Source organism: Onychostruthus taczanowskii, unplaced genomic scaffold, assembly GCF_017590055.1.
Source record: "Onychostruthus taczanowskii isolate IOZ18803 unplaced genomic scaffold, ASM1759005v1 scaffold91, whole genome shotgun sequence".
Classification (NCBI taxonomy): Eukaryota; Metazoa; Chordata; class Aves; order Passeriformes; family Passeridae; genus Onychostruthus; species Onychostruthus taczanowskii.
This window is the reverse complement of record NW_024507105.1, coordinates 27,811-37,858: the sequence shown is the minus strand read 5'-3', so window position 1 is coordinate 37,858 and position 10,048 is coordinate 27,811.

Genomic DNA, 10,048 nt, shown 5'->3' with positions numbered 1-10,048 from the left:
TTATTTTATTTTATTTTATTCCCCCCCGGCTGAGGGGGGAATTCACCGCCCAATAAATCAATTTATTCTCACTCGGGACACCCAAAACCGCCTTTTTCAACCTCAAAAAAAAGACACGCAGCCGCTCCTCCCCCCGCCCGGAAAACTCATCCCAAGGAATCCCGAAAATCCCGGGAAACGCGGATTTGTGGGAAAACCCCTCCGCCTCCCGCCCGGCCGGGAATTTTGGGGTTAATTCTGGGAAATTCGGGATCGCGGCGCTCCCAGCCTGAGGGGGCGGCCCTGGGAATTGCAGGTGGGGGAAATTCCCGGAGGCTCCAAAAGGGAATTTTGGGCTTTTCTGGATGAAAAACTTAACATTTAATTTTTTTTTTTTAATTTTAAAAATCAAAATTCAAGTAAAAATCCCTCAAAATTCAAATTTCAAACCCCTCAAAATTCAGTTTTTAAAAATCATCAAAAGTACAAATTAAAAACTCAAAGTTGAAATTAGAAAAGTTAAAATGGAAATAAAAACGTCGAAATTCAATTAAAAACCCACAAAATTCAATCAAAAGGTGAAAAAATCAATAAAAAATACAAAATTCAATAAAAAACCTCTCAATATTCAATGAAATCGCCATTCTCAACTCGTGGGGGCTCCCCAAAAAAAACAGAGAGGGGATAAAAATCCAATTTAATCCCAATCCAGCTCGGGATCCATCCCTGGGTCTGGAATTTTTTGGGATTGGGTGGATGAGGAGCAGAACGCTGAGAAAGGAGGGGGGAAAAAAACCCAAAAAATGGAGGAAAAACCTCCCAAAAATGGGGGGAAAAGACCCAAAAAAATGGGGTGGAAAATCCCTGGGGTCGTTCCCGAGTTTCCCTGGGATTTCCCCCAGGATCTCCCCAAGGAATTCCGGGAATTCTGGGATGGAGATCCCAGGGCTGCCTGACCCCGGGAAGGAGCCGGGGCTGGAGCCTTGCACCAGGATTTGGGACAATTCCCGCTTTTCTGGGAATTCCTGCGATTCCCACCTCCCTCCGCTCGGGATATTTGGGAAGTGCGGGAGTCCTGCTCCGTTCCCGGGAGCGGCTCCAGCCGGGAATTCCTCTCACCCCATTAACTGCCCACCCTAGCGAGGGGGAAATGGGGTTATTGGCCCCGGGCACACATCGTAAAGATCCCGGGATAACCGTTCCCGCTTTTCCAGCGGGAGCCGCTCCCGGGAGGCGCCTCCCGGCGGGGTAATTAGCGCCTAATTGCCCTCATCAGCGAGGAGCGCTTATCGGAGACGGGGCCTGGTGGGAATGGGGTATCCATGGAGAGGGGTGGGATCGGGAATGGGAATGGGGTATCCATGGAGAGGGGTGGGATCGGGAATGGGAATGGGAATGGGATTGGGGTATGGGATTGGGAATGGGGTATCCATGGAGAGAGGTGGGAATGGGAATGGGATCGGGGGTGGGATCAGGAATGGGATCGGGAATGGGGTATCCATGGAGAGGGATGGGATCGGGAATGGTATCTGGAATGGGGTAACCATGGAGCGGAGTGGGATTGGGAGTGGGATATGGGATTGGGAATGGGATTGGGATTGGGAATGGGAATGGAATTGGGAATGGGGTATCCATGGAGCGGGGTGAGATTGGGAATGGGAATGGGATCGGGAATGGGAATGGGGTATCCATGGAGCAGGGAATGGGATTGGGAATAGGAATGGGATTGGGAATGGGAATGGGATATGGGATTGGGAATGGGATTGGGAATAGGAATGGGATTGGGGTATCCATGGAGCAGAGAGCTTTCCCCAGGACGGGATCTGGGAATGGAGTATCCTTGGCAATTCCTAAATGAGATTTGGGAATCCCAAAAGAGAACCTGGGAATCCCAGACCGGGATTTGGCAATCCCATAATGGATCTGCCCCTCCCCATCCCAAATTTCCTCTTGGAGATCCCATTTTGGGGAGGAAATGTTGGATTTGGGGCTGGCAGATCCCCGAAATCCAAGGATTTCACCAAAGAAGGAGCAGGCTGGGGTTTTCCATGGAAAAAAAAGGGAATTCTGGGGGGTTTTTCCATGGACTTAGGGCTGATTAATGCCCTGATGCAGAGATGTTTAATTGCCATTAATGTCAATATTTTCCGAGGTGATTTCCCGCTGGGAATTGCTCCAGGTCCCGGCTGGATTTCCTGGTTACCCTCTGGAATCGGGATAAAAACGGCCCCGAGCAGCTCCGGGGCTGCAGAGCCAAAGGGAATCCACACGGGGAGGTGAGAAACGCTGGGAAAATGGGAATTCTGGGGGAAATGGGGATTCCAGGGTGGAAAAATGGGAATTTCTGGGGGAAAGTGGGAATTCCAGGGGGGAAAAACGGGAATTTCTGGGGAAAATGAGAATTCGGGGAAAATGAGAATTCTGGGGGAAATGAGAATTCTGGGAAAAAATGGGAATTCCAGGGGGAAAAAAAGGGAATTTCTGGGGGAAATGGGGATTCTGGGGAAAATGAGAATTCTGGGGAAAAACGGGAATTCCAGGGAAAAAAAAAAGGGGGGGGATTTCTGGGGAAAATGAGAATTCTGGGAAAAAATGGGAATTCCAGGGGAAAAAAAGGGAATTTCTGGGGAAAATGGGGATTCTGGGGAAAATGGGAATTCCAGGGGAAAATGGGAATTCCAGGGGGAAAAAAAAGGGGGGGATTTCTGGGGAAAATGAGAATTTCTGGGGAAAATGGGAATTCTGGGGAAAATGGGAATTCCAGGGGAAAAAAAAGGGAATTTCTGGGGAAAATGAGTATTCTGGGAAAAAACGGGAATTCCAGGGGAAAAAAAAAAAAAGGGAATTTCTGGGGAAAATGGGAATTCTGGGGAAAATGAGAATTCTGGGGAAAATGGGAATTCTGGGGAAAATGAGAATTCTGGGGAAAATGGGAATTCTGGGGAAAATGAGAATTCTGGGGAAAATGAGAATTCTGGGGAAAATGAGAATTCTGGGGAAAATGAGAATTCTGGGGAAAATGAGAATTCTGGGGAAAATGAGAATTCTGGGGAAAATGAGAATTCTGGGGAAAATGAGAATTCTGGGGAAAATGAGAATTCTGGGGAAAATGAGAATTCTGGGAAAAAATGGGAATTCCAGGGGAAAAAAAGGGAATTTCTGGGAAAAATGGGAATTCTGGGGAAAATGGGAATTCTGGGGAAAATGGGAATTCTGGCTCTCTGTGGGCCTGGGGTTTGGAAGGGGAATTCTCCCGCGGAGGATCCGGGATTGGGGAATTCCCGTTCCCAGGCCGGGCCGGGATGGAGCCGCGGCCTCGGGAGGCTCCGAAGCCAATTCCCACCGGGAATTCCGCGGCCGGAGCTCGGGAGCGGGGCAGGACAGGCGGGAGGGAGCTTTGGGAAGGGCGGGATCGGCGGGATGGAATCGCAGCCCGAGGCTCCCGCGTGCTCCAGGCGCCGCAGCCCCGGTGGTCCCGGTGATCCCCGTCGTTATCCCGGTTATCCCGAGGGAATTCCGCCCGGGAGGATGGCCCTGAGGGCGCTGCCGCTGCTGCTGCTGGCCGGGCTGGGAGTGGTGTGCGCGGAGAGCGCGGGGTGAGCGGGGACCGGGAACGGGACCGGGACCGGGAATGGGACCGGGACCGGGAACGGGAACGGGAACAGCCCCGGGGTGAGCGGGGACCGGGACCGGGAACGGGAATGGGACCGGGAACGGGACCGGGAGCGGTCCCGGGGCGAGCGGGGACCGGGACCGGGACCGGGACCGGGAACGGGAATGGGACCGGGAACGGGACCGGGAGCGGTCCCGGGGCGAGCGGGGACCGGGACCGGGACCGGGACCGGGAACGGGAATGGGACCGGGAACGGGACCGGGAGCGGTCCCGGGGCGAGCGGGGACCGGGACCGGGACCGGGACCGGGAACGGGAATGGGACCGGGAAAGGGAACAGCCCCGGGGTGAGAGGGAACGGGACCGGGACCGGGACCGGGAACGGGAACGGGAACAGCCCCGGGGTGAGCGGGGACCGGGAACGGGAACGGGAACGGGAACGGCCCCGGGGTGAGCGTGGACCGGGAACGGGAACGGGACCGGCTCCTGGGAACCGGGAACGGCCCCGGGGTGAGCGGGGACCGGGACCGGGACCGGCTCCTGGGAACCGGGAGCCTCCTCCTGCCCCCCGGGGCGGAGCAGTGGGCTCGGGGCGGATTCCCTGGATTCGGGAGGGCGGATCCCACGGATTTGGGGCGGGATCCCCGGGCTCTCTCAGCCCATCCCACGGGATTCCCGGTGCCATCCCCGCCGTTCCCGGTGCCATCCCCGCCGCTCCCGGCTCCGTGCCCGCCGCTCACCGTTCCAGCCCCGCCGCTCCCGGTCCCATCCCGGCCGTTCCCGGTTCCAACCCCGCCATTCCCGGCTCCATCCCGGCCGTTCCCGTTTCCAGCCCCGCCGTTCCCGTTTCCATCCCGGCCATTCCCGGCTCCATCCCGGCCGTTCCCGTCTCCAGCCCCGCCATTCCCGTTTCCAGCCCCGCCGTTCCCGGCTCCGTGCCCGCCGCTGCCGGTGCCCGGCCGCTGCAGCGCCGTTACTCGGAGGCCACGCTGGCCAGCGACTACAGCCGCACCATGGACCACGTGCTGCGCAAGAACTTCGTGGAGTGGCTGCTGGCCCGGCGCGAGAAGAAAAGCCAGTGAGCTCCCGAACCCCAAATTCCCCAAATCCCGAACCCCAAATCCTGAACCCCCAATTCCCCAAATCCCGAACCCCCGAATTCCTGAATCCCCAATTCCTGTATCCCCAAATCCTGAATCCCCAGAATTCCCCAACTCCCGAACCCCCCAATTCCCCAAATCCTGAACCCCCCAATTCCCCAATTCCCACATTCCCCAATTCCCGAACCCCCAATTCCCCAAATCCTGAACCCCCGAATTCCCCAAATCCTGAATCCCAGAATTCCCCAATTCCCCAAATCCTGAATCCCCCAAGTCCCCAACACCCGAACCCCCAATTCCCCAATTCCCACATTCCCCAATTCCCCAAATCCTGAATCCCCAATTCCCCAAATCCCGAACCCCCAATTCCCCAAATCCTGAATCCCCGAATTCCCCAAATCCTGAATCCCCCAGTTCCCCAAATCCCGAACCCCCAATTCCCCAAATCCCCAAACCCCCAATTCCTGAACCCCCGAATTCCTCAATTCCCGAATCCCCAAATCCTGAATCCCCAAACTCCCCAATTCCTGAATCCCCGAATCCCCAAATCCCACATTCCCCAATTCCCCAGATCCCCCAAATCCCACATTCCCCAATTCCCCGAATCCCCAATTCCCAAATTCCTCAATTCCTGAATTCCCCAATTCCAGAATCCCCAGTTCCCCCATAGCAGAATCCCCAGTTCCTCAATTCCCAAATTCTCAGTTTTCCCGATTCCTGAATTCCCCAATTCCCAAAATCCCCAATCCTCAAATTCCTGGATTCCCTAACTCACAAATTCCCCAACTCATGAATTCCCCAAATTCCTGAACACCCCAATTCCCAAATTCCCCAACTCCAAATTTCCCCAATTCCCCAAATCAAGAACCCCCAAATTCCCAAATCCCCAATTCCAGAACCCCCAAATTTCCGAATTCCCCAACTCCCCCATTCCCGAATTCCGAATTCCCCAATTCTTGAATCCCCAAACTCCCAATTTCCCCAATTCCAATCCCCAAATCCTGAATCCCCAAACTCCCCAATTCCTGAATCCCCGAATCCCCAAATCCCACATTCCCCAATTCCCCAGATCCCCCAAATCCCACATTCCCCAATTCCCCAGATCCCCCAAATCCCACATTCCCCAATTCCCCGAATCCCCAATTCCCAAATTCCTCAATTCCTGAATTCCCCAATTCCAGAATCCCCAGTTCCCCCATAGCAGAATCCCCAGTTCCTCAATTCCCAAATTCTCAGTTTTCCCGATTCCTGAATTCCCCAATTCCCAAAATCCCCAATCCTCAAATTCCTGGATTCCCTAACTCACAAATTCCCCAACTCATGAATTCCCCAAATTCCTGAACACCCCAATTCCCAAATTCCCCAACTCCAAATTTCCCCAATTCCCCAAATCAAGAACCCCCAAATTCCCAAATCCCCAATTCCAGAACCCCCAAATTTCCGAATTCCCCAACTCCCCCATTCCCATTCCAGAATCCCCAGTTCCCCCATAGCAGAATCCCCAGTTCCTCAATTCCCAAATTCTCAGTTTTCCCGATTCCTGAATTCCCCAATTCCCAAAATCCCCAATCCTCAAATTCCTGGATTCCCTAACTCACAAATTCCCCAACTCATGAATTCCCCAAATTCCTGAACACCCCAATTCCCAAATTCCCCAACTCCAAATTTCCCCAATTCCCCAAATCAAGAACCCCCAAATTCCCAAATCCCCAATTCCAGAACCCCCAAATTCCCGAATTCCCCAACTCCCCCATTCCCGAATTCCGAATTCCCCAATTCTTGAATCCCCAAACTCCCAATTTCCCCAAATCCAGAACCCCCAAATTCCCGAATCCCCAATTCCAGAATCCCGAAATTTCCAAATTACCCAATCCCCAATTCCCCAAACTTCCCAATCCCCAAATTCCCAGTTCCCCAAACTCCCAATTTCCCCAATTCACCAAATTCCCTAATTCCAGAATCCCAAAATTCCCAAATTCCTGAATCCCCAATTCCCCAATCTTCCCAATCAATCCCCAAACTCCCAATTTCCCCAATTCACCAAATTCCCTAATTCCAGAATCCCAAAATTCCCAAATTCCTGAATCCCCAATTCCCCAAATTCCCATTTCCCAAATTCCCAATTCCCCGAATTCCCAATCCCGGCTGTTCCCCCTCGGACAACATTTTCCCATCGGGATTTTCCCATTTTTCCCCCCAAATCCTTTCCCACCCCTCCCCCAGCGGGGCCGGGATTTGGGAAAAGCGGAATTCTGGCACCCTCTGGTGGATTTTTGGGAATGTTTTCCCGCTTTTCCTTGCGCAGCGACGCGGCGGAGCTGCTCAGGAGGGAGGCCGAGACCCCAAAAGGGGCCGGGGACGGGGAAAAAGCGGATTTGGGAATTCCGGGAGGCCGAGGAGTCCTGGGATGGCTTTGGAAAAACCGGGAAAAGCAGAGGTGAGGGGGGAGGGGAACCGGGAGGGGGGTTGAGGAAATTTGGGGGGTTTTTGTGGAAATTTGGGGGGTTTTTATGGAAATTTGGGGGGGTTTATGGAAATTTGGGGGGTTTATGTGGTTTGTTGGTGAAAATTTGGGGTTTTTAATGGAAATTTGGGGGTTTTTATGGAAATTTGGGGGGTTTTTAATGGAAATTTGGGGGGTTTATGGGTTTTTTTGTGGAAATTTGGGGGATTTGGGAGTTTTTTTGTGGAAATTTGGGGGGGTTATGGAAATTTGGGGGAGTTTATGGAAATTTGGGGGGTTTATGGGTTTTTTTGTGGAAATTTGGGGGATTTGGGAGTTTTTTTGTGGAAATTTGGGGGGGTTATGGAAATTTGGGGGAGTTTATGGAAATTTGGGGGGTTTATGGGTTTTTTTGTGGAAATTTGGGGGGGTTATGGAAATTTGGGGGATTTATGGGGTTTCTTTAAATGGAATTTGGGGGATAAATTGGGTTTTTACAAAAATTGGGGGGATTTTGGGGGCTAGTAATGGAATTGGGGGGATTTTGGGGGTTTTTATTGAAATTAGGGGGATTTTTTAAATGGAATTCAGATATTTGTGGGGTTTTTCATGGAAATTTGGGGGATTTATGGGGTTTCTTTAAATGGAATTTGGGGGATAAATTGGGTTTTTACAAAAATTGGGGGGATTTTGGGGGCTAGTAATGGAATTGGGGGGATTTTGTTTTTTTTATGGAAATTAGGGGGATTTTTAAAATGGAATTCAGAGATTTGTGGGGTTTTTCATGGAAATTTGGGGGTATTTGGTTTTTTTTTAAATGGAATTCAGGGATTTGTTGGGATTTGTTCATAATTTGGGGGATTTGTTGTTTTTTTTTTTAGGAATTTGGGCTGATTTTGGGGGTTTTGTACACAATTTGGGGATTTGCACAGAATTTCAGGATATTTTCAGGTTTTTTTTAAGGAATTCGGGGGGATTTGTTGGGTTTTGTACAGAAATTCAGGGTATTTTGGGGTTTCTTTTACACAATTTGGGGGATTTCTTTGGTTCTTTCACAGAATTTTTGCTTTTTTTGGTGTGTTTTGCACAGAATTTGGGGACTTGTTGGGTTTTGTACAGAATTTTGGGATTTTTTTTTTGCTGTTGTTTTTTGAGGATTTTCAGAAGATTCGGTGAATTCAGGATTGGGACAAGGAACTGCTAAAACAAAGTGGGTTTTTTTCCCCTTTAATTCAGTTTTCACTGAATTTTTGGGGTTTTTTTGCAGTTTTCCAGCTCTGGAAGGCTCCGAGGGCCTGAGGGAATTTTTGGAGCAGGAATTCCTGACGTGGCTGATGTCTGGCGAGCTCTGCAGGGCCACGTGAGTCCCTGGAAACCCCAAAAAACCCCAAAATTTAGGTTTGTTTTTTTTTTCTTTTTTGGGCATGGCATTCCCAGAGAAACCTCGGGGGAATTTTTAGGAATTTTGGGGTTTTTTTTTCCCTGCCAGAGCCACGTAGCTCCAGGATTTCCACGGAATTCCCAGGGGCACGGCGGGAGGAGCAGGAATTTACCCGTGGTGGAATAAAGGAGAAATAATAATAATGATAAAAATAATAATAATAAAGGAGTTATTATATAAATATAAAGGAGTTGAGTCCTGTTACCTGTCCCCAAATCCCCTGGGAAGGTCCCTGACCCCAAATTCCCTGTCCCCAAATCCCCTGGGAAGATCCCTGACCCACTCCCTGTCCCATTCCCTGACCCCAAATCCCCTGGGAAGGTCCCTGTCCCATTCCCTGTCCCATTCCCTGACCCCAAATCCCCTGGGAAGGTCCCTGTCCCGTTCCCTGTCCCGTTCCCTGACCCCAAATCCCCTGTCCTGCTCCCTGCAGCGCTCTCAGCTGCTGGGAGGACTCCACAGATCCCGGTCTGGTCCCAAAAATCCTTCCCCGCTCCCACAAGTCCTTTTCTCATCCCATGGAACCTTCTCTGATCCCAAAAAAACCTTCCCCGGCCCCACAGAACCTTCCCTGGCCCCACAGAACATTTCTGGTCCCACAAACCCTCCCTGGTCCCACAGAACCTTCTGTGATCCCAAAAACCTTCCCTGATCCCAAAAATCTTCCCTGATACAACAAACCCTTTCTGCTCCCATGTTCCCAGATCCCACAAGCCCTTTTTGATCCCACAAGCCCTTTTTGATCCCACAAACCCTTTTTGGTCCCACAAACCCTTTTAACCCCTCACTCCCTGGCCGCTCCCACAAGCCCTTTTTGATCCCACAAACCCTTTTTGATCCCACAAATCCTTTTTGATCCCACAAGCCCTTTTTGGTCCCACAAACCCTTTTTGATCCCACAAACCCTTTTAACCCCTCACTCCCTGGCCGCTCCCACAAACCCTTTTTGGTCCCACAAACCCTTTTTGCTCCCACAAACCCTTTTAACCCCTCACTCCCCGGCCGCTCCCACAAACCCTTTTTGATCCTACAAGCCCTTTTTGGTCCCACAAACCCTTTTAACCCCTCACTCCCCGGCCGCACCCACACTCCGCCTCCTCCTCCTCCCGCCGGATTTTCCCCCATCCCAAGCTCTCCCTCAGGAGCCACGGACCCCGCCCTTTCCCGCCCACCGCCAGATTGACACCTGCCTCACCCAATCAGAGAGCCCCCACCCTCCTCAACCCACCAATCACCACCCGCATCCCCGCCCCTCCCCTCCCGCCTTCCTCCCGCCATCCCCGGATGCGGGGAGGCGGGGTTTCCTCGGGGCTCGGCCAATGGGGAGGGCGGGCGCGGGCGCGCGCGCGCGGCGGCAGCCAATGGGAGCGGAGGACGCCGGGGGGGACACGGCCAAGGTGACGCTGCCCACAGAGCCGCCGCCGCCGCCGGCCCGAGCGGACCCCGCGCAGGTGGGCGCCGGCCCGGCCCGGCC